The sequence below is a fragment of the Bubalus bubalis genome, chromosome 11 (genome assembly GCF_019923935.1).
Source record: "Bubalus bubalis isolate 160015118507 breed Murrah chromosome 11, NDDB_SH_1, whole genome shotgun sequence".
Taxonomy (NCBI): Eukaryota; Metazoa; Chordata; class Mammalia; order Artiodactyla; family Bovidae; genus Bubalus; species Bubalus bubalis.
In genome coordinates this window covers 58,531,108-58,554,159 of record NC_059167.1, presented here as the reverse complement: position 1 = coordinate 58,554,159, position 23,052 = coordinate 58,531,108, and the positions used below count along the sequence as shown (strand labels likewise).

Below are 23,052 nucleotides of genomic sequence, written 5' to 3'. Positions count from 1 at the left end.
TAATGCTTCCAATGTACTGGGTACCAAAGTGTTAGAAAGACTCAAGAAACTGTGAAAAGTACATTTAACTGGTATCTTAAAACTAAATTTAAGTTCTTGGTTCTGATACTGGATTATAGCTGCATTTTCTAAGGCAGTTCATTTTGTTTTGTTTTTTAATCTGTGAAGTTAGGGTCTTGGTTCAGAGGGTTTCAAATGTCTCATATTTGTGTGGTATGTGTGTTAGTCATTCAGTTGTGTCCAACTCTTTGTGATCGCAGGGTCTATAACTCACCAGGCTCCTTTGTCCGTGGGATTCTCCAGGCTAGAATACTGGAGTGGGTTGCATTTCTTTCTCCAGGGAATCTTCCACCATATTTAAAGTCTCATATTTAGCCTCTCTTTAAGGGTTAGTGGCATAAATTTGCAGAGGAGCCATTTTCTAACTTGCTCATTCCTAGAAAAATCTTCAGCCCTAATCCTGAAGAAGGCTTCCTTTTATGAGCCCCCAGGGCCTGCCAAAGCTGGACCAACTTGCTAAATGAAACACAGGACCACTGCGTTCCACATATTTATAGATATTTCTAAGCCTGTGTCACCAATGATTAAAGTGTATTAAATCAGTGCCTATAAAAAAGATTTCTGTTTTGGGTAGAAAGTTCTGCAAGGTAACTTCTGAGTCCTGCTTAACTCTGAGATTTAATAACACCATAAACTCCATGGTATATTAAGTAAGGTCAGTCAAGTTCACAGCCTTTCCTTTCTCAGAACTGCTCTTAGTACCTGGGGACCAATCTCAAAAGTGTTCTTTCTGAGGGCAGGCTAGAAAAGGAAGAAAGTGAGCAGCCAAGGTGGTCAAATAGCTCCTAAAAATAGTGTCTACAATTGAAGTGGTTTCAGGACTATATATACACAATGGTCAAACCCTTTCATCAGCACATGAAAAAATGAGTGAATTCTAATGTGTATAAATTATACCTCGATAAATCTGATTTTAAAAAAATAGAATCTGTAAGATGACTGTTTCCCAAGTCAACATTTTAGACAGTTCCTTGCACCCTTTGGAGATGGCAAAAAAAAAAAAAATTAGTGTCCCATGGAGAAGAGTCCTATTCTTGATTCTCCTCCCCTCCAGCCCAGGGTATTTTTGAATCAGTGTGGGCAATTATTGTCCTTACTTTGTGACAAAGTAAAAAAAAAAGACTACTTGTCCCTTTCTCTTTCTTACATTTTTCCTCTATTAACTCCATGTAATCAAAGGGATATTGGTATGGCAATGTATTTTATGCACACAGGGCAGTAGTTTTAAAAACGATATTGGCTAAAAGAAGAAAAAACGACTCTGTACTATGTATCAGAGCTGTGTAACAGCCTTAAAAGATGTGGTATAAAGTTTGACAGTTGAGTAATGGGGAAACATTAAAATAACTTCATTTTCTTAAGAACGTGGGGGCTGGCGGGAAAGGATAAATCTTGAAGAATGGGTAATGAGAGAACATCTCAGAAGGTCAGCATTTACGCAGGTCCCAGCAAATGATTATATATATTAGTTAATATTATCTTCCCAGCATGATATTACACACCAAAAATAAGCACTTCAAGTAAAGGAAAGGCATTTGAAAATTATTGTGAAGGTGAACTTGGTTGTCTTCGGTGGTAAGATTATAGGAGATTTTTGTGTTCTGAACCTCTGTGTTTTTTAGCTTTTCAACAGCTATGTATTTCTTAAAAAAATAATAAATATATATATATAGTTTTAAAAAAGTGAATTGTTCCCTGCTGCCCCTGAAACTCAACTGGAAAAGAGAGATGAGTCCTTCTGGCGTATGTTCTCAGTGCTATGGGGATTCTATCTGAGTTGAGCGGTCTCGGATTGGTTGAGAGGGTGACCCGGGGCCGGTGCTACAAAGGAGCTCTCAGTATCAGACTTATGTTTACACTTTCAAACTGAGTGTGTGTGTAATTTTGCACCTGGGAAAAGTTATTGATGATTTAGATGTTGCCCAAAACAACCCCAAAAATGGTGAGAGGGAAGAATGTGCACCAGTCTGAAGCTTCTCTTTTGCCCCTAGGATGGAGATACCTGAAGATCAGATGAGATATAGTTAAGAGTCTGGGAGGCATCTTTTGGGGAAACATGCTATGTAATCTTATTTGCTCCTAATGAAAGCCAATATAAGCAGTCTGTATCCAGGAGCATCTGTTTGATGGGGCTGAGGTGAGGGGCATGGATGATGCTGTGTACCAGGCCACTCATCCTCAGAAGCAGCAGACCTTACTGAGGATCTAATGGGTGCTGGGTACACAGTGGAGGACTTTCATTTAAAAAAAAAAAATAGTAGATGCTCAAAGTAGTTGAGCACCTACTTTGCTCTAAGTTAACATCTAGAGGAGGAGAGAGGCTGATGGTCAATAAATTGATTAGATAATTCCAGATTATTATAGTAATTGAAAATAAACAGGGAGATGTGCAAGAAAATGACGGGCTGGAAAGGGGTCCTTTGGATAGTGTGATCAGGAGGAGATTTGGTGTTTGGATATAGGTCAGAAGAAGATAGTAACAGCAGTGGGTGTCTCCACCCGGGAGCTATGCAACATGGCAAATGGGGGAGACGGCAACTACGGGGGCCCTTGGATGAAACCTAGCTGAGGCTGTTTAACCAGTAAAGACAGATTTAGAGCAATTTTGGAGATAGAGTAGCAGGTTGAATAAATATTTATGAGAACAGTGGTTGGACAAAATAAAGATAATTATTAACACAGTCAGCATGCTGTATTTTTTAAAGCCAGAGAAATAGCTTGAATCATACTAGCACAGGCTCCTAGACTGGTGTGGCCTTGAGAGGGGGCTCAGGAGGGTGCTGTAGTCACTGAGGAAGATTCCTCAGTGAAAAGATCTGAGCTGTATGATGCAGATGTGCGTGAAGGACGAGCGAGATGGCAAAGCCATGGCTGCCGAGGGCACCAGCTGTGTTGGGAGCACAGAGAACAGGCTGATCTGACTGAAGATGAGGGCTGATGATGTGGAGCAGAAGTAGGCAGGGGACGTTTTGATGGAAACAGTTGCTATGTGTGCACAGATACTCTGCTGGCCTTACATCCAGGAAATTAAATCAGCCCGAGGAGGAGGCAGAAGCCAGTCAGTCTCAGGTACTAGGCTTGCAAATTTATTCCATGACCACAGAAAACCTTTACAAGCACTATAACTGGATATGGGCTTTTCTATCCAGAAGATCCCAATGAAAGGAAGTGCCGTCCTAGAATTACGGAGGTGGCCCGTGCACACTCACATCCGCCCAGTGGCTGGTTTCTTAGAAACTTATTGAGCATAGCAAGTGCACGTGCTTCTGGGTCACGCACATTAAATGCTCAATAAATCCTCATTAACTAATTTTATGTCACAATTGATTTTCAGATAATCTCATCTCTTTAAGGTTGTTAACACAAATTGGAAATTTCAAAATTGGTTGTAAAGATTTACCCACGCTCCTCTCCCCGCAAAAAAAGGTTTCCCTCCCTCTTTGGATTGTTTGTTGAGTTCTTGCTTAATAATCACAGTTGGTCGTGATCGTAGATTTTCCCCTTTGCCTTTCTTAGTCCCTGATTTTCTTCCATGTCCCTTCTTGTGAGAATGAGATATTATGTATGTAATCCTTCTAGGACACAGTGCTTAGTAATTGCTAAATAAATGGTGCTGATCATTCTCTCTATTCATGCCGGCTCCTTGTATGGCACTCCACAATGTTCAAAATGCTGTCACAAATGTTAGACATACATGTGCAGTCTTGGAGTTATTAGCCCCACTTGACTGCTGAGCCACGGAGGCCCGGAAAGATTGAATGATTGTCCTGCTGTAAACAGCTGGGAGTATCAGCATGGCCTAGAATCCAGATCTTCCCCTAGTTTCTGTTTTTCTACTTTTGTACTGTCTCTCATTGGCATTACTGGGAATATTCCCAAACAACATCATGATTAAAAACAAACCTGAATGGAAGAGGTTTGCTTGTTATTGGGGGGCTGTATTGGGGAGCTCTGGAGTGAGAAATGGCAACCCACTCCAGTATTCTTGCCTGGGGAATCCCCAAGGACAGAAGAGCCTGGTGGGCTGCAGTCCATAGGGTCACAAAGAGTTGGACTCGGCTGAAGTGACTTAGCATGCATGTATGCATTGGGAAGCTCAGCCAAGGGACTTCTGGTGTTACCATTTTGTAAGGAGCCATATAAGCAGTGGCCAGGAAGTCCAGGGGGGCAAGTCTTCCTTGCAAGATTACGTGGGTTTATTTTATTTTTTTAAAGAAATTAATTAACCAATAGGTAATTTCCTAAAAAAAAAAAAAAAAAAAACAAAACAAAAAACAGAAGGCTGCTGCCTGTCTGATCTGCCTTTCCTGTTGTGGTGGAGTATTAGATGTCAGTAGGTTCACAGAGCCATTTCTGTGGGAACAGTTTCATTATTTCTCTTTTGTTGAAACCGTAGCGATTTGTGGTCTGGACTTCCATATTAAAAAGAAAAGAAAATTCAACATACGCCATATAAAATACTAATCTTGTTTCCTTAGAGTGAACAAAGACCATCTAACATCTAAAAATGTCGGCTCCCATCTGTGGACACAAGCCGTTTCCTGGTCCAAGACTCAGATAAGAACTAAAAGCTTAAATGTCATTTCTTGAGCTGCAACATAGCCTATTCACTCCTGTTTCATTTTTTAAAATTCCATGAAATCCATGACTTTGAGTCAGCATGTTTCAAGGGTTTTGTGTTTGTCAAGGTCATTAAAAGCAGCTAACCAATGATCCTCTTTTCAAGAGGAACGCTTGTGTCTGTGGAGATGTTGTTTTGAAAACAACAGTTTACTGCAAAGTGGAGAGTTGTCATTTCAAATAATGTTTTCTGGCAGCAAGTGAGAGAGGGAAGCTTGCCATGTCTTACTGTCCACCTCCACAGCCTAGACGGTTCCCATGCTGATTTGAGGAAGTCAGACATGATCTTGTCTTTCTCCCATTTGGAAATTGGTACCATCCCAGAAAAACGACATGGAAATAGTACAAAATGGATTGATTGCTTCCTTGGTTCATTCTCTTCCCTCTTGGTTCAGAGTGCTTTCAATTGGTGTGGCTTCCACACCAGCCCTCATTCGTCTTAGCTCTCCCTGTAGTTGCACAGACTGTAAAAATCACTATTCATTTGTGAAAATGGCCAACCTATGCCTTAGCTCCCAGACCAGGATCAGTCTGCTGCCTCTAAAAATGTGAATTGAGATAGACTAAAGGAAAAACCTTTCCCTGGGGAGCTTGCTTTAGAAACAGCCTTCTTGCTCACATTCTGACTTAATCTTAGTCTCTTTCAACTAGGGATGTGGTGCTTATTACTTCCCTAGGATTGTTGTGAGGATTAAATAGGATAATGTTCTAGAGCACTTGGCCCAGTTCCTGGCACATGGAAAGCCGTTGGTTTATAAACTAATATTCACTTTTAGTCTGAGTTCCTAGTCCTCTGCTGATAGAACAGAGATTTAGGCTTGTAAAATCAATTTCTCAGAAATAGGAAGCCCTTAAAGATAGGGACAGGAGGAGAGGAAAGTCACTTGGAGGGCTCCTGTTTTGCTTTGTTTACAAATTCTTCACTTAATCCAGTATTGTGGAGTCTGGCTTTCTGGATTCTGGCTGCCTGTGAACTCCTCCCAGTCCCTGCCTCTCTCCACCCTCTCCCCGATGCTCACCCACACCTCCTGGAGTCCATATCATTCTACAACCTCTGTCTCCAAGTCCTTGCATTCCTAAGCCTGTGTACACATACCCTACCCTACCTCCTCTCTGTTCCCCCCACTTGCTCTGTACCTGTCTCCTGTCTGAACTCTATACTGCTCCTCAAAAATGAGCAAAGGCGAGTGAAACCACGACACTGTGACATCCAAAAGAAATCTTTGCAACATCTCCAATTGTTGAAACATATGATGGGGAAAAAGTGAGCGAGCAACATAAATTCTACCCCCAATGTCCTGGGCCTTCAAAGTGTTGAGGGGAAAGCAACCAGCTTCACAAATAAATCCTTTATTGGTTTTAAATATCCCTTGTGGCTGGAGAACCAAAAAAGAGTTTGGTGTTTGCTGAGGAGTAGAGATTGCAATATGCTCTTTTGTTATTTTCAAGTCAAAATGGCCAACTGGTATGAGAGGATAATGCCTGACAAAAAGCTACCCTGAAACCTGGCAGGGTATTTTACAATTCTTATTTGATTCATTGTATCAGGCGAGTGTATGCTCCTCGGTTCTGTCTGGTCCACAACAAAGGTCTGGAGTGACGGACATTAAAGCCCCCTCGGCGCGTCACAGCTCTTGGGTCTTGGACAGACCGTGTTATAGCTCTCAGGTCTCAAACGGACCGTGTTATAGCTCTTAGACAAATCAGTGTTACACCTCTGTGTTACAGCTCTATTTTATTTAGATAATAGCAGGAAAATCGCCCCAGCCTGCGGGAGAGAGAGAGAGCGCGCGCGCCAGCGAGCACATGCCCTTTGGCTCTTCCTTTTGTATGTTTTTCCTCCCTCTGGGCCTGCCCTATGCAAAGTGGGCCAGCCAGGAGTGCTGTTTGTTCTACCTGAAGTCCTCACTCCGGTCCTCGGCCCTTCCTTTGACCTTCCTTTGTTCCATTTTCATGGGCTTTTCCCTTCCTTGTCTTTTAGCCACCGCCATTTTGGACTCCTGTTTCCTATCCTACCTAACAGTTGTGTAGCCACTATTCATACGTTTACTAGTGTTTTGACTCTGAAAGACCTTTATAGGAAAGAATATTTAGCAGTCCTTCCTATATAGAATCTAATCCATTTGATGATGACATACTTGTTGCAGAATAAATTAGAGTAAGGATCAAAAAATGAGTCACAGAATGACCAAGCCCAAACTTTGGTTGTAGGTCTGAACAGTTAACAAATACATTTTTTCAGCTGACTAATTGTAGAAACTCTGAAAAATTCTAAATTGGAATAGTTTGAAATTGTGTGTTATGTGTTAGTTGGTCAGTCATGTCTGACTCTTTGTGACCCCATGGTCTGTCCATGGAATTCTCTAGGAAAGAATACTAGAGTGGGTTGCCATTTCCTTCTCCAGGGGGGGTCTTCCCAACCCAGGGATCGAACCTGGGTCTCCTTCTTTGCAGGCAGATTCTTTGCCCTCTGATCTACAAGGGAAGCCCAGTTTGAAATTAGTCCTCTAATTTAAAAGTAACTACTAACCAATCACCAATGCTAGGGCTAACTGACAAATGAGAATAATATAGATATCATCAAGTGACTGGAAGGCTATAACCTCTAATTTGTTTTCTAGACTTAGAAATTGTTTGTTTTATTCCCAATGTAATTGTAACCTGAAAATATACAAAACAAACAAATCAAACCCCCTCAGCACCTACTGCAAATATCAAAACACAGTTCAGAGAAACACACAGTTATAATGAAAATGAAAGGCCTCAGGGAAGCCTGCCTGGATCCATGCTTAAAAAACACCATTAAAGTATGAAAAGAATGGAATCCTCCACGATTAACCTACAGTCTCCAAGGCAAAGATCCCCGGATCAAAACATTTATTTATCTTTGTGCCACGGAAATAAGGGGTTGTGTGTTTATTCCCAAGCATAAGTGACAAGAAAATATATAGTTTCTTAACAGAAAGATTCCTCCTAAAAGAAATTAAAATACTGGATGTATTTTTAGAGAAAGAAAACCATCTGATGGTTATTATTCCGTAACAAGCCTGACCCTCAGGGATGGAAGTCTTCTGTCCTCAGTTGAAAAGAATAAAATGTATTCTGTTATTATTCTTAGGTTTGGAATCCAGGTAGGATAATTAGGACATTCTTGCAAAATTCCACTGATCCCTCACACACAAGCTAATTGTTCTAGGGGTTTTTGTTGTTTGTTTTTCCCCTCACTGGCAGATATAACTCAGAATAACCTCATTCCACCAGTACATTGCAAAAAAGAGACTATGCTCTTTTAAAAAATGAACATGGACCAAATATCTATAAAGCAAAATAATGCTAATGAGAATTATGAGCACTTATTCTTCACTGGGAAGGTAATACGGATCAGAAGACATAAGCATAAAAGCCCAGTGAGTTGAACCTTTTCTTATGGAGTTCTTTCTTTGAGCAGATTTTTTCATGCATGACTCTATGGCTATTTTTTTCAAAGTCCTTTCTCATTGAGGGTACTGTGGGCCTTTTAAACAGCGTGATTCATTGTTGCCTGGCATTCTACAGGGCATGAAGAGTTCCTGCCTCTGCTCACTAAATGCCAGTAGCCCCTAGGTATCGTCAGAACCCACCCACCCCCGACGCATTTCCAAATGCCTCATGTTGGATGATACCTCCCTTGGCTGAGAACTGCTGCCTGTGGTTCTAGTGTGAGGCTTGGAGAATAGATTGAATTTCGAATTTCCTGAGGGTAGATTTTTAGAATTTTAAGAAGAGATACTGGCTGTAGGATTCTGAAAGAATTTATCTGCAGCATTATAGTTCCTGATTCAAATTCAGGGATATGTAACCACTCATATTCTGTGCCATAATTTGGTTGCCAGGCTGGGCCCCTGCAAAGATAAACTGCAGTACATCAGAAAAGCAGTCCAGACTAGGCTGATAGGGTGAAGTGAAAGTCACTATCATGTCTTTGCGAGCCCATGGAATTCTCCAGGCCAGAATACTGGAGCCGGTAGCCTTTCCCTTCTCCAGGAGATACTCCCAACCCAGGGATCGAACCCAAGTCTCCCACATTGCAGGCAGATTCTTTACCAGCTGAGCCACCAGAGAAACCCAGCAATACTGGAGTGGGTAGCCTATCCCTTCTCCAGGAGATCTTCAGGACCCAGGAATCGAACCAGGGTCTCCTGCATTGCAGGAAAATTCTTTACCAACTGAGCTACCAGGGAAGCCTGAGGGGGGAGTGGTCTATAGAAATTAATCTCCCTTTCTTATTAACTTGACTCATTGGAAAAGACTCTGATGCTGGGAGGGATTGGGGGCAGGAGGAGAAGGGGACCACAGAGGATGAGATGGCTGGATGGCATCACTGACTCGATGGACGTGAGTCTCAGTGAACTCCAGGAATTGGTGATGGACAGGGAGGCCTGGCGTGCTGCGATTCATGGGGTCGCAAAGAGTCGGACACGACTGAGCAACTGATCTGATCTGATCTGATCTTATTAACTAAAAGGGTTTTTTGTTATTGTTGTTTATTTTTAAGAAATGTGTGTGTGTGTGTGTGTGTGTATTTTAAAGCTTTGTTTGCATGATCTTTTCAGGACAGTTTTACTTTTTCTTTTAGCTATTTCAGTTGTCAGTGTATTTAAACCATTCCCTTCCCTCTTAGAAAAATAATTTCTGCCTAGTTTGGGTTACATGTAAAAGGAAATAGAAACATTAGCAAAGAATATCTGTGCTTGCCTAAGATGCTTGTCTAAGTTGAAACTGCCTAAGCATCTAACAGGATTCTGTCAACACTTTTTCTTGGCCTCATTGTATTCACAAGGCACACCTCTCCTCAACAATACTTCTCCTTGCCTGCTGCTGCTGCTGCTGCTAAGTCACTTCAGTCGTGTCCAACTCTGTGCGACCCCATAGATGGCAGCCCACCAAGCTCCCCTGTCCCTGGGATTCTCCCGGCAAGAACACTGGAGTGGGTTGCCATTTCCTTCTCCAATGCACGAAAGTGAAAAGCGAAAGTGAAGTCTCTCAGTTGTGTCCGACTCTTAGCGACCCCATGGACTGCAGCCTACCAGGCTCCTCCATCCATGGGATTTTCCAGGCAAGAGTACTGGAGTGGGGTGCCATTGCCTTCTCCACTCCTTGCGTGCAATTACTCTCAACTCAGGTAACTCAGGTAGGAGTGAAGACAAAGAGTTTCCTCTTCCCCATTAAGAATCAATGGTATAGCATTTCTATACCCTGATGATAAACAATCTGGAAAGGAAATTAAGAACACAATTCCAGTTCCAATATCATGAAAAAGAATAAAATATTTAGGAATTAAATAAGGAGATAAAAAACTTATACAATAAAAGCTGCAAACATTGCTCAAACAAAGAAGACATAAATAAATGGAAAGACATCCCATGTTCATGGATTGGAAGACAATATTGTTAAAATGTCAGTACTACTCAAAGCAATCTACAGATTCAATGCACTCTGTATTAAAATTTCAGCAATATTTTTTGTAGAAATAAAAAAAGCCATCCTAAAATTTGTATGGAATGTCAAGGGCCCTGAATAGCTGAAAGAATATTGAAAAAGAACAAGTTGGAGGACTCATATTTCACAGTTTACTTACAACAAAGCTAAAGTAGTATAAAAAAAAGTATGGCATTGGCATAAAGATAGACCAATATAATAGAATAGAGAGACCAGAAATAAACTCTCACATATATAGACAAATAGTTTTCAACAACAATGATGAGACCATTCAGTAGAGAATGAACAATCTTTTCAACAAATGGTGCTGGGAAAACTAGATATCCACATGCAAAAAAAAAAGTTAATAGAGTTGGACCCTTACCATATACAAAAATTAACTCAAAATGGATCAAAGACATAAACGTAAGAGCTAAAACTATAAAATTCTTAGAAGAAAATGTCAGGGAGGAAAACTTTTCACTATAATTACCTCCATTTCCATCAGAGATAATCATAATAAGACTAACTTGTTCACAAGTTAAGTATAATTTCAATAAACTTTGCCTGATTATTAAGTGCAGCAAGAATATTAACCATATAGACTCTTTCAAAGTTTGCTTTCCTGAAACTTTTTATAAAAAATCTCAGATTAAACTCTTAAAAGCCTCTCTAGGCTAGGAAGCCATGCAAAAGATTTTCCATCAAACTTTGCCTGCAGTACCTGTAGATTTGCATGCATTTTTCTCTTTTTGAGATCTGCAAAATATCCTAAGGTTCCCAGGCTTGCCAAGAGGTGACCTTCCTTACTCACCAGACAAGGCTGCCAAGAACCTTGTAAACAGGATTGGCTAATTTTTCCAAAGGGCTTTATTGGCTCCATAAAGTCAACCTTAATTCCTTAAAGCTTTCTGGTCATATTTGAATCTATGTATGTCTCTCTCTCGGAGAAGGCAATGACACCCCACTCCAGTACTCTTGCCTGAAAATCCCATGGATGGAGGAGCCTGGAAGGCTGCAGTCCATGGGGTCGCTGAGGGTCAGACACGACTGAGCGACTTCACTTTCACTTTTCACTTTCATGCATTGGAGAAGGAAATGGCAACCCACTCCAGTGTTCTTGCCTGGAGAATCCCAGGGACGGGGGAGCCTGGTGGGCTGCCGTCTATGGGGTCACACAGAGTCGGACACGACTGAAGTGACTTAGCAGCAGCAGCATGTCTCTCTCAAATAAGACATTCTAATCAAAGCCCTGGTAACATAAACAATGTTTATAACTGTGTCCTGTTATAAGGAGAACAAATTCTTAATGAATTTGTGCAAATAATTATACTGCGGTGAAAATAAGAATACTCACTGAGAATTTCTTAATTCTGGAGGGATGAAATAGGGAGAAAAAGTAAATGCTTCATCTTTGTTCACAAAGTTATACTTTACCAAATTGCTCTAAGTCTTAAATAGCTTGAGAAAAGAAAAAAAATTTTCTTTGAATCTGGAAAAACAAAACATTAAAGAACTAGCAATGTTTCAAACAAAAAGTCATAAAAATTATAATCATCTTCATTCCATCCCATGTAGTTAATTCTTGATCTTGATCTTTGGTTAGCAGTTTTATGAATCCAGTTTTCCTTAGAGTTCTATAAATCCCTACCTGATTCAGTGGTATTATCTGAAAGTTGTCAAAAGCCTGTAATCCACAGAACTCCTCAGAGGCCTTTCCATGAATTTCTCTGAATATGAAACAGATTTGTGAAAGTCATCAAAATAAAACAATAACTGTAAATGACAAAAGACTTTAAAATGTCCAGGATTAAAGATCTAATAAGAGCTCATTACAATACTATTAACAAGGAAATTTTGTTATTTCTGTAAAATACATTCTAAGATAATAACTAGTGATCACATTATGCCTGGACATACCAGATTTCTAGAAATTTCATATAATTTCTGGAATATACCTATACATATATTATAAAACACACTTGTATATTTTATAACATACAAATATAAGCACACTGGATGAAGCACAAGCCAGAATCAGGATTGCTGGGAGAAATATCAATAACTTCAGATATGCAGATGACACCATCTTATGGCAGAAAGCAAAGAACTGAGGAGCCTTTGATGAAAGTGAAAGAGGAGAGTGAAAAAGCTGGCCTGAAACTCAACTCTTTTTCTGAATGTTGAGCTTTAAGCCAACTTTTTCACTCTCCTCTTTCACTTTCTTCAAGAGACTTTTTAGTTCCTCTTCACTTTCTGCCATAAGGGTGGTGTCATCTGCATATCTGAGGTTATTGATATTTCTCCCAGCAATCTGGATTCCAGCTTGTGCTTCTTCCAGCCCAGCATTTCTCATTACGTACTCTGCATAAAAGTTAAATAAGCAGGGTGACAATATATGGCCTTGATGTACTCCTTTTCCTATTTGGAACCAGTCTGTTGTTCCATGTCCAGTTCTAACTGTTGCTTCCTGACCTGCATATAGGTTTCTCAAGAGGCAGGTTAGGTGGTCTGGTATTCCCATCTCTTTCAGAATTTTCCAGAGTTTATTGTAATCCACACAGTCAAAGGCTTTGGCATAGTCAATAAAGCAGAAATAGATGTTTTTCTGGAACTCTATTGCTTTTTCGATGCCCCAGAGGATGTTGGTAATTTGATCTCTGGTTCCTCTGCCTTTTCTAAAACCAGCTTGAACATCTGGAAGTTCATGGTTCACATATTGCTGAAGCCTGGCTTGGAGAATTTTGAGCATTACTTTACTAGCATGTGAGATGAGTGCAATTGTGCGGTAGTTTGAGCATTCTTTGGCATTGCCTTTCTGTGGGATTGGAATGAAAACTGACCTTTTCCAGTCCTGTGGCCACTGCTGAGTTTTCCAAATTTGCTGGCATATTGAGTGCAGCACTTTCACAGCATCATCTTTCAAGATTTGAAATAGCTCCACTGGAATTCTATCACCTCCACTAGCTTTGTTCATAGTGATGCTTTCTAAGGCCCACTTGACTTCACATTCCAGGATGTCTGGCTCTAGGTGAGTGATCACACCATCGTGATCATCTGGGTCACTAGTTTATAAATAACAGTTGAATTCAAATTATATCTCTGTCAAACAGAACACGTTAAGGTTACTCTCTCAAATGGCTAAAGCTTTCTACTAATGTTTGTGCAAAAGACTTTTAAGTTTGTGTTTGTCGTTGACAAGATCGTCCTTGACAGTCTTTTGAACACTGTGGACTTGATTTAGGCAAGTGAGTTTTAGAGCAGTTTATATTTTTAAAAACCTCCCCTACCCCCTTTTTATCTTGTGTCTTAGGCAGTTGTGAGCAGTGTTTTATTTACCTTCTGAGGTATTTTCATTATAAAGACATGATAAGATTTACATCTTCAAGGAACAGGGAAAGAATGTAAGTTTTCTCCTAGGAATTTTGGTGTATATTTATCATCAGAAGTCTAGGATAATTGCTGTTTAATTTTTTTTCTTCTTTCCCTTAAGTCAGGGCAATTGTACTTCCAGTGTCCTGATTTTTTTTTAATAATATCTGCAAACACTTGAAGGCAAACGGGAAAAGGTCTAAGGGGACTTTGAGTTGCTTTCAAAGTTATGCTTTTGTTTTTGTAAAGATTCAAGCAGATAAATCAAGTATTGTTGATTGTAATTCCTTTTTTCTCCTGAATTCCTGCAAGCTATCTTTAAAGAATTAGGTAGCTGCTTCTATCACAGTGTTTAGAGGTTGACTATCCATCCAGGACTTTTGAATTTGCCTTGTTAAATTTAGGAGAAAATTTCCTATTAAGGAGGAAATTGAAAGATTTCTATATTCGGGATCTTCAGGGCTTAATGCAGTATGCCTTTGAAAAGTCTGTGCAAAGCATGTTACAAAGGCCTTTGGATGTTCTCCTTTTTCTAAGTGTACCTTTGCACATAATATATAAAAAGACATAATATTGATACATTTGCTAAACATCAGCCTCCAGCTGATCCATTTCCTGACCATTTAATAGGAGGGCCTGGGAGAAATTCTGGTCATCTGTTTTCCTCTGTAAAAAGTGTTGTAAATGGCCACTAATCTTTTTAATACCTCTTTAAATTTGGTAGGATCTTCTGAAGGTGGAGATAAAAGGGTTTTATAATTTGAAAGATCTCTAGAGGATATGAATTCTTTGTGGTGTCCATGGGGTAGGAGTAGGGGTGTCCACGATACATCTGCAAAGGGCAAAGGACAATGTATGGAAAGACCCGAAGCTGGCAGAGCCTGATGATAGAGTCCCAGAAGGCAAGGAGTTGTAAGGGATAGCAAAGAGAACCTTATTCTCCATCCTGGGTGCTTCTGTTAAATTTACTTCTTAGCTTTCATCATTTACGAGAGTAACCTATATATTTGAGGCCTAGAGATCAGAGTGTTCCCTATAAATCTTTTAAAGAAAGGGAGGTTCAAACAGGTGGCTGGGTATTTAAGGAATTTTCTGGGCAATATGGAGGAGTTGGGGAACTAAGAGAAGTTGCTGAGGAGATGAAGGGGAATTTATGTTGGATGTGGTCTTTAATTTTTGTTCTAAATCTAATGTCTGTTCTTTCATCTTGCTAAGAGAGTCGCTAAGGCTATGGCCATTGTGTTCCATTGTGTTCTCTTTTTAATTTGGTCTTTCCATAGGTACGAGTAAGATGTTGTTATGAGTGAGAACCTCCATAAAAAACTCTTTTTTTCAAACATGGCCAGTTCAAAGGATCCTTTGTCTGATCATTGATGAGTAGGAACTTATATTAATCACAATAGTGACTCAAACCAAAAAGCCTTTATATGATTTAACCATGGATGCAAGAGGCATCCCAAAGGAAAGTGCAAAAGATACAGCCCTCAGAAGATCCAGAAAGTTTATTCCCAGATTTAGCCTAAGAAAGCAAAGACCTTTGTTGTCCCAGGCAGTAAGAACAGTGTATTGCAAAGAGTGACTCTAATCTCTGACAAGAACACAAGGCTGCTCTAGTCACAGACCTACTAATCTGCAACACCAGGCAGGCATTAATAGAATGAGACTTCTCCAGCACTAACTAGACAACGAAGGCTGAGATGACAAAGACCCCTTATGGACAAGGACCCTTTATGACAAACTCCCCTGAAAGCTGAAACGGTTGGACAAAGAGCACAATGCTTGTGACTTCGTGCCTTGGAATTCAGTCTATTCAACTGGCCACCATACGCAAGCTATTATTTGCACCCTCTGGCTAGCAGAAACCAGAGAATATTCTTAATGGTCACAGAGTCATGCTCTCAGGATACAGAACAAGATGAAAGGAAAACTTTAGTCTCTTACATTAGAGAGCCCAGAGAAAAGTTTGTCTAAATAGATGCCAGTCTGATAAAAACCATGAACTCACCAGGGTGTGAAGGCAGCTCAACAGGCTTACAGAACTTACGCCTGCATTCTACCCTATGGTATTTCTCCTTATGAGAAATGACACAAAAGTTGGAGGAAAAGGAAAACAATCACCATCTCTAGAAGAAAAGGAATCAATAGATAGCAAGCATATTCATAACAAATCTTTACACGTTGCTATACCTAAAAAACTAACTCATACAAATATTTTCTCCTACTAATCTGAATTTAGAAAAAGAAAAGGACTCTTAACCATTCTCACTTCTACCACATGTTGCAGGCTGAGATCTGGGAAACTGATTGGGTAAGAATTCTTTCCTTCTGCCAGCACTTGCCAGAGGTCCCAGGATCTCTCCACTGCAGCAGCCCAAAGGTGAACAGTGTCCAGCCAGGGGAAAATCCCATTTTGGGCACCTAAGCTATAGAGGATGAACGCTTTCCCCTTCTTCCATTCTTAATTCTTTGATTACTCTAATAATTAAATTGACATAAGATTAACAGGAGAAAACCAAATTTGATTTTGTACATACAACAGCCCATAAAACTATGAGACTCAAAGAAGTGACCAAAGCGGCAGCTTTTATACCTTTTAGCCAGGGAAACAATATGTTTGTGAAGAACTGACTAGACAACAGAGTTCAGGTTTGGGGTAGCAAATTAAGGAAGAGGTTACAAGGTTTGTTGATACGGCCCTCTTGGCCCTGAATTCCCCATCTCTGGCAATGAGGATAACTTCTACCTTCTGGTAGAGGGTGGGTACTTTCATATGAGAGACTTATTTCTTGGTTTCCAGGGGACAAAGAGAGTGAAAGTGTTCTTCTTTCATGACTGTTTTCTTAAATAACTTTAATTCAATATCATCAATATACCATCGTGATATATTCTGAGGTTAGTATATTCTTCTCTCCTTCAAAACAAAATGGAGCATAACCTTCACAGCAATGGAGTTGGCAGTGATTTCCTGGCTGTAACATCAAAGACATAGGCAACAAAAGAAAAAATAGAAAAATTGGACTTCACAAAAATTAAAAACTTTTATGCATCACAGTACACTATTTCCAAACCATATGTCTAATTAGAGGTTAATATCCAGAATATATAGAAAACTCCTAAAGTTCAATAGTAGCAAACCTGACTTTATTATAAAATGGGCAAAAGGCTTGAATAGACATTTTTCCAAAAAAGATACCCAAATGGCCAATGAACACATGAAAAGGTGCTCAACATCACTAATCATTGAAATGCAAATCAAACTGCATGAGATACTACCTCACACTATTAGGATGTCTACTTTCAAAAAAAAAAAAAGATAATAAAGTGTTTATGAGGATGAGGAGAAACTGGAACCCTTATGTACTTTTAGTGATAATGTAAAATGGCACTGCTGTTGTGGAAAACAGTATTGCTGTCCCTCAAAAAATTAAAATAAGCTTACCCAATGATCCAACAACTTTATTGGATGTATACTAGGTATATACTCAAAAAAATTATAGCCAGTCAGTCAGAAGTACAACCTGGGCTTGCAATTGAGATCTGAACTGTATGTTGACATGCAGGTACCCTTCACACCAAACAGCAATCCTCTCATGCAGTTGACTGTCCTGCAATTTAACTTAATTCTTTAATTCTCACACTGTCTGCCCAGGGACAGCATCTGGTTCCATAGGTTAAAGGTTGAATCCCACAAGACTGCCTTCTCCCCACTCCCCCTACCTGGCTATAAATCAGAGGTTCCCATGACCTCCTCCTTGGTTTTGGTGATACAAGATGATGTCATCAATGGTTTCTATCAAAATATTTGGCATGCACTAGCATTGGAAAAAGGAAATGGCAGCCCACTCCAGTGTTCTTGCCTGGAGAATCCCAGGGATGGGGGGCTGCCGTCTATGGGGTCACACAGAGTCAGACACGACTGAAGCAACTTAGCAGCAGCAGTATTACATAATACCCTCCAGAAAATAGAAGAGGATGTAACTCTTCCCAGTTCATTTTAAGAGGCAAGCATTATCCTGACTCCAGTACTCTTGCCTGGAAAATCCCATGGACGGAGGAGCCTGGTAAGCTGCAGTCCTCGGGGTCACTAAGAGTTGGACGCAACTGAGCGACTTCACTTTCACTTTTCACTTTCATGCATTGGAGAAGGAAATGGCAACCCACTCCAGTGTTCTTGCCTGGAGAATCCCAGGGATGAGGGAGCCTGGTAGGCTGCTGTCTATGGGGTCGCACAGAGTCGGACAAGACTGAAGCGACTTAGCAGCAGCAGCAACATTATCCTGACACCAAAGCTAAGGAGAGGTAGGAGGATAAAAAAGGAGAGAGAGAGGGAGAAAGAAAGAAGGAATAAAGAAAAAGAAAAGCAAAGCTGAAGAGAGCAATAATCTCATAAAGACTGATGCAAAAATCTCTTAACAAAATATTTGAAAATATAAAGTACTTGGATTTGATTAATTTACTATTACATAACTCAGAGAAACATTTTATATACTAGGTTACCAGTTAATTATAAAAGAATGTAACTCAGAAACAGCCAGATGAAAGGGCAAGATGTGGGGACAGTGTGCAGAGCTCTAGTACCCTCTCTAGGTAGACCGCTTGTCCAGGATCATAACGAATTCATCAATCAGGAAGCTCTCCACACTGTGTCCTTTTGAGTCTTTATGGAGCCTCCTTTATACAGTCACAATTAATTAAATCATTGGCCACTGGCTATTGGTTCTACCTCCAACCTTTCTCCCCTCCAGGAAGTTGGGGTTGAGGGGATAGGTACTGAAAGTTCCAACCCTCTAATTACATGGTTGGTTCTCCTAGCAAACAGCCTCTGCCCCCGCCCCCACCCCCACCCCCACTGCCATACCCAGGTTGCTTAAGAGCTTTCTGAAAGTCACCTCATTAACATAACAAAAGACCTTTATTCCTATTACCATAGGAGATTACAAGGGTTTTAGGAGCTCTGAGCCAAGAACAGATCAAAGACCAAATATATTTCTTATAAATCTCAATATTACATACTTCTTTGGAACACTGGTCTGGGACTCTCTAGTTCTTTCGGTTTTTGTGAGGGGGATTTCTTCATTGCTTTTGTGGGAAAGCAGCTGAAGGTGAAAAAGAAGAAAATACACTAAGTGATTCTAAAAGTGGCTCTAAATTTTGGGGGGGTCATATGGTAAAACAAAAATATACAGGATCTTTCTAAAACTAAAAGCACAAACCAAACCATTTGTCCCCTTTTTTTCTTAAGACTGATAGGGATAGAATAGCATAGTTATACAGGTAGTTGTAGAAGTCCTGGTAGGAGACTATAGATAGAGAAGGAAACCTAGGAAACTTTAGGAGGCCACTGTAAGTTAATGATCGCTTGAGAAACCTTCTGGAACATTGTTCAATGAAGCAGGCTTGCTTAAGTATAAAACCATGAGCAAAACCACAATATATGCCCCAGGCCATTAGATGGAAGAAAAATGTTACCACCTTTCCTGCATACCACAGTTCTAGACCTCATAGTGCATGCGTGCTCAGTTGCGTCAGTCGTGTGATTCTTTGCAACCCTATGTACTGAAGCAGACATGACTGAAGTGACTTAGCAGCAGAACTGTAGCCTGCCCAGTTCCTCTGTCCATGGGATTCTCCAGACAAGAATACTGAAGTGGGTTGACGTGCCCTCATCCAGGGGGATCTTCCTGACCCAGGGATGGAACCTGCATCTCTTATGTCTCCTGCCTGCATTGGCAGGCGGGTTCTTTACCGTTGGCACCCCCTGGGAAGCCCCTGACCTCATAGGGTCAGGCACTTTCCTGCCTAATATGAAGGAGGAGCTAGTGATATATGCCTTATGTCTGCATCTATGTCTACTTGAAAAAGGGGGAAAGACCCTTTTTCATTATAAATTGTAACCCACTCAGAGGTCCCTTGCCTGCCCATTGGCATCTCTTACAAGCATCCTATATTAGTAAATCTACTTCTTGCCTGTCACTTTGCCTCTCACTGAATTCCTTCTGCTCTGAGACATAAACAACCTGAGCCTCAGTAAGTTCAGACATCAGGTAAGTGTGTTGTAATTAAAAGATCATGAGTTCAAATCCCAAGCAGGGTTTTAGCTGGATTTGAGTCCTGGCCATGTGGGTTTGAGTCCGAAACTAAGTTTTGGCTAGATTCAAATCCTGGCACATGGGTTCAAGTCCCAATCTGAGGTAAATGGTTTCAAGACCATTTAGGTTTTATGTATTCTTTCCCCTGCATTTCTAGACTTGTGTCCTGTCTCATCCCTCTTCTTTTCCTATCTCAACACTCCACCTTCCCACTTTACTTCTCTACCTGCACAAAGGTCTCCTTCCATGGTAGATAGAATAAAGGCCCCCCAAAATGTCTGTGTCCCTGTACCTGGAACCTGCAGATTGTTGTGTTACATGTCAAAGGGGATTTGAGGTTCAAATGGAATTAAGGTTGCTAATCAGCTGACCTAACGATAAGGAGATTATCCTGTATTATCAGAGTAGATCCAGTGTGGTTACAATGGTTCTTAAAAGTGGAAGAAGGAGGCAGAGGAGAATCAAAAAGCGAGGTGACTACAGAAGAGCTCGGAGTGATAAAGAATCAAAAGGAGTCAACTCACTTTTGTTGGTTTTGAAAATGAAGAAAAAAGCCAAGAGCCAAGGAATGTCAGCAATCTTTAGAAGCTAGAATAGGAAAGGAAACATTTTCCCTTAGACCTCCAGAAGGAATATCTGCCAATATCTTGATTTTAGGTTAGTGGGACTATTTCAGACTTCTAACCTCCAGAACTGTAAGATAATAAATTTTTATTCTTTAAGCTAGTAATACTAAATTTACAGTAATATGTTACAACAGCAATAGAAAATTCACACGCTTTCCATCTCAGCCTCCTAAGGACAGCTATGCCTATTCCAGGGAACATAAACAGGCATTAGGACATAGACTTTTCCTGGATACTCAAATGAAAATAATGGATCATTTAATCAGTTAATGGCAGATCTGTCAGCTAACAGCAGAGAAACCCTTAATAATAGTGGTGTAAACAAGATAGGTGCTTATTTCTGTTCACGTAGATGGCAGCCAGTTCACAGCTGACGTGGCGGCTCTACAGTATCAGTAAGGACCATCCTTTCCTGCTCATCCTGGAGTGTTAGGCCATAGGTTCAAGGTAGAACCCTGTACTGAACACGACTACCTTCTAGGCCAGCAGCAAGAGGAAGGGGAGGCACAGAGCACCCTTTCCTTCAGGGACACTTCTGCTTACGTCTCAGTGGCTGTAACATAGTCAAATAACCGTATCAAGCTGCAAGGGAACCTGGGAGTGTATTTTTCAGCAAAATATATTCAACTAAAATTCAGGGTTCTTGTGGTCTTTGTTAAAAAGAAAAAAATTGTTATCACTGATGAAGACAAGGAAAAGTGGTATTGGAAGCAAGCTCTTCCAATACCAGAGACTTCCAGAGACTTGTGGGATCTGCCACAAGTTACTGTGTGATCTGGTTTAGACTGAAAGCCAGCATCATAGCTGACCAGTCTCATAGCTCCCTCAGGTCCAATGACGATTTGGAAATTCTGTGATAGTCTGTATCCTAGTGTGATAAATTCTAATTTGGAGGAAATATTAACTTCCCAGAGCAGTTTCCATGGTCCTGTAGATCGTGGCTCCTTCCATCTTTGGGTGAATGGAAGAGTTATGCTATGCTACTAGATGATTGAGTTTGATCCCTGGGTTGGGAAGATTCCCTGGAGAAGGGAAAGGCTACCCACTCCAGTATTCTGGCCTGGAGAATTCCATGAACTGTATAGTCCATGGGATCACAAAGAGTCAGACACGACAGAGCGACTTTCACTTTCTTTTGATTGGCCCTGTGAAGTTTTATGAGGCTGTAAGATATTTGTTTGATTTGGGGCATATAATTTACCTGTGGGTTAAATTATATTTAAATGATTCCATCCCTAACCATGCTGATGAAATCATTGTTGTTGTTAAAGCCTCCCTTTTGTTTGTTTGTTTTTATATGCAATATCCCTCCCTTGATCTTCAAGCATTTGAACCTAGAGTTCAGAAATCTTCCGCTTCAAATTCTTTCAGCCTTCCTTCCCATTTTATTGTCTCAAAGCCTTTGAAAATAAATTTAGAGAACAGTTAAAAGTGTTAGTCACTCAGTCATGTTCAGCTCTTTGGGACCCCATGGACTGTAGCCCACCAGGCTCCTCTGTCCATGGAATTCTCCAGGCAAGAATACTGGAGTGGGTTGCCATTCCCTTCTCCAGGGGATCTTCCTGACCCAGGGATCAAACCCAGGTCTCCTGCATTGCAGGCAGGCTCTTTACCATCTGAGCCACTAGGGAAGCCCCTGAAACAGTTAACTATCTTCCAATTTATACTGTGTGCTGTTGGGTTGGCATTTGCAGTATTCTTTATAAAATAACATTCTCTATGCAGGGACCTCTTTGTCCACAGAGAGTTCTGTCTAATTATTTCTGTTGTCTTGAAGAACTAGATATCAAGAAATAAAAACCAAAGAAAATAATTTGTAGACTTTTGCTTTTTTGGTAATTAAATAAAAATTGTTTCCTGATTTTCATGAATATGTAAAAACCTATGTACTGAATTTATTATGGATTATTTTTCTTTCTACAGGTTTTCTATGTGTCTTCTTTCCTTTTTGAAATTGTAGCCTGAGCCTACTTTATCCCTAGATAAAAATATTCCCCAAAGCTAGTGGAAGTGGTGGTTTTTAATATAATATCTTCCGAACGAGACTCAACTGGTGTTGACTAAAGCAGCGTTTAATGCTTCTCATTTATGGGGTCATGCACTCTAGTTAAATTGCAGCTCTCAGACATTGCTTCAGTGACCTAAAGGGCAAATTTACACAGACAGTCCAGAAATAGCATATGGCACCTTGACATGGAGGAAGACCTGATCACAATATGGGGGAAGTGGGCACTGAAAATAGAATAGGATACTTTCTGAGGTGAACGGCAAGAATAAAGTGAGATGGGAGGGGTCAAGAAATAATTAGAAAAGAAATGAAATTGGGATAGGATTTGAAGGGGGTGGGGGGCAAGGATGGAAAGAGGTCTGGCAGAGCCAGAGACAAAGAACCCATCTCACCATCTACATAGGTACAGAACTCCACTCTCTAAAGCAATATCTAACAATATTAAGGATTCACTCAGTCGTGTCCTACTCTTTGCGACCCTATGGACTGTAGCCCACCAGGCTCCTCCATCCATGGGATTCTCCAGGCAACAGTACTGGAGTGGGTTGCCATTTCCTTCTCCAATATCTAACAATAGCAATGCCCAATAAATGACAACAATAATTATGCATACTGTCACCCTTACCGTTTTGAATTTATTTCATAAACTTATTTCATAAATTCAGTTCAGTTCAGTCGCTCAGTCATGTCAGACTCTGCGACCCCATGGACTACAGCACGCCAGGCTTCCCTGTCCATCACCAACTCTGGAAGCTTACTCAAACTCATGTCCATTGAGTCGGTGATGCCATCCAACCATCTCATCCTCTGTCATCCCCTT

The 23,052-nt window shown here is 40.5% G+C and overlaps 1 protein-coding gene across 4 annotated transcripts in view; it reads left to right on the top strand.

Moving 5' to 3' along the window:
- The window catches only part of GNG2 (G protein subunit gamma 2), a 129,151-nt gene that overhangs the window by 83,093 nt on the left and 23,006 nt on the right, over window positions 1-23,052 (top strand). The gene's annotated exons all lie outside the window — the stretch shown is intronic.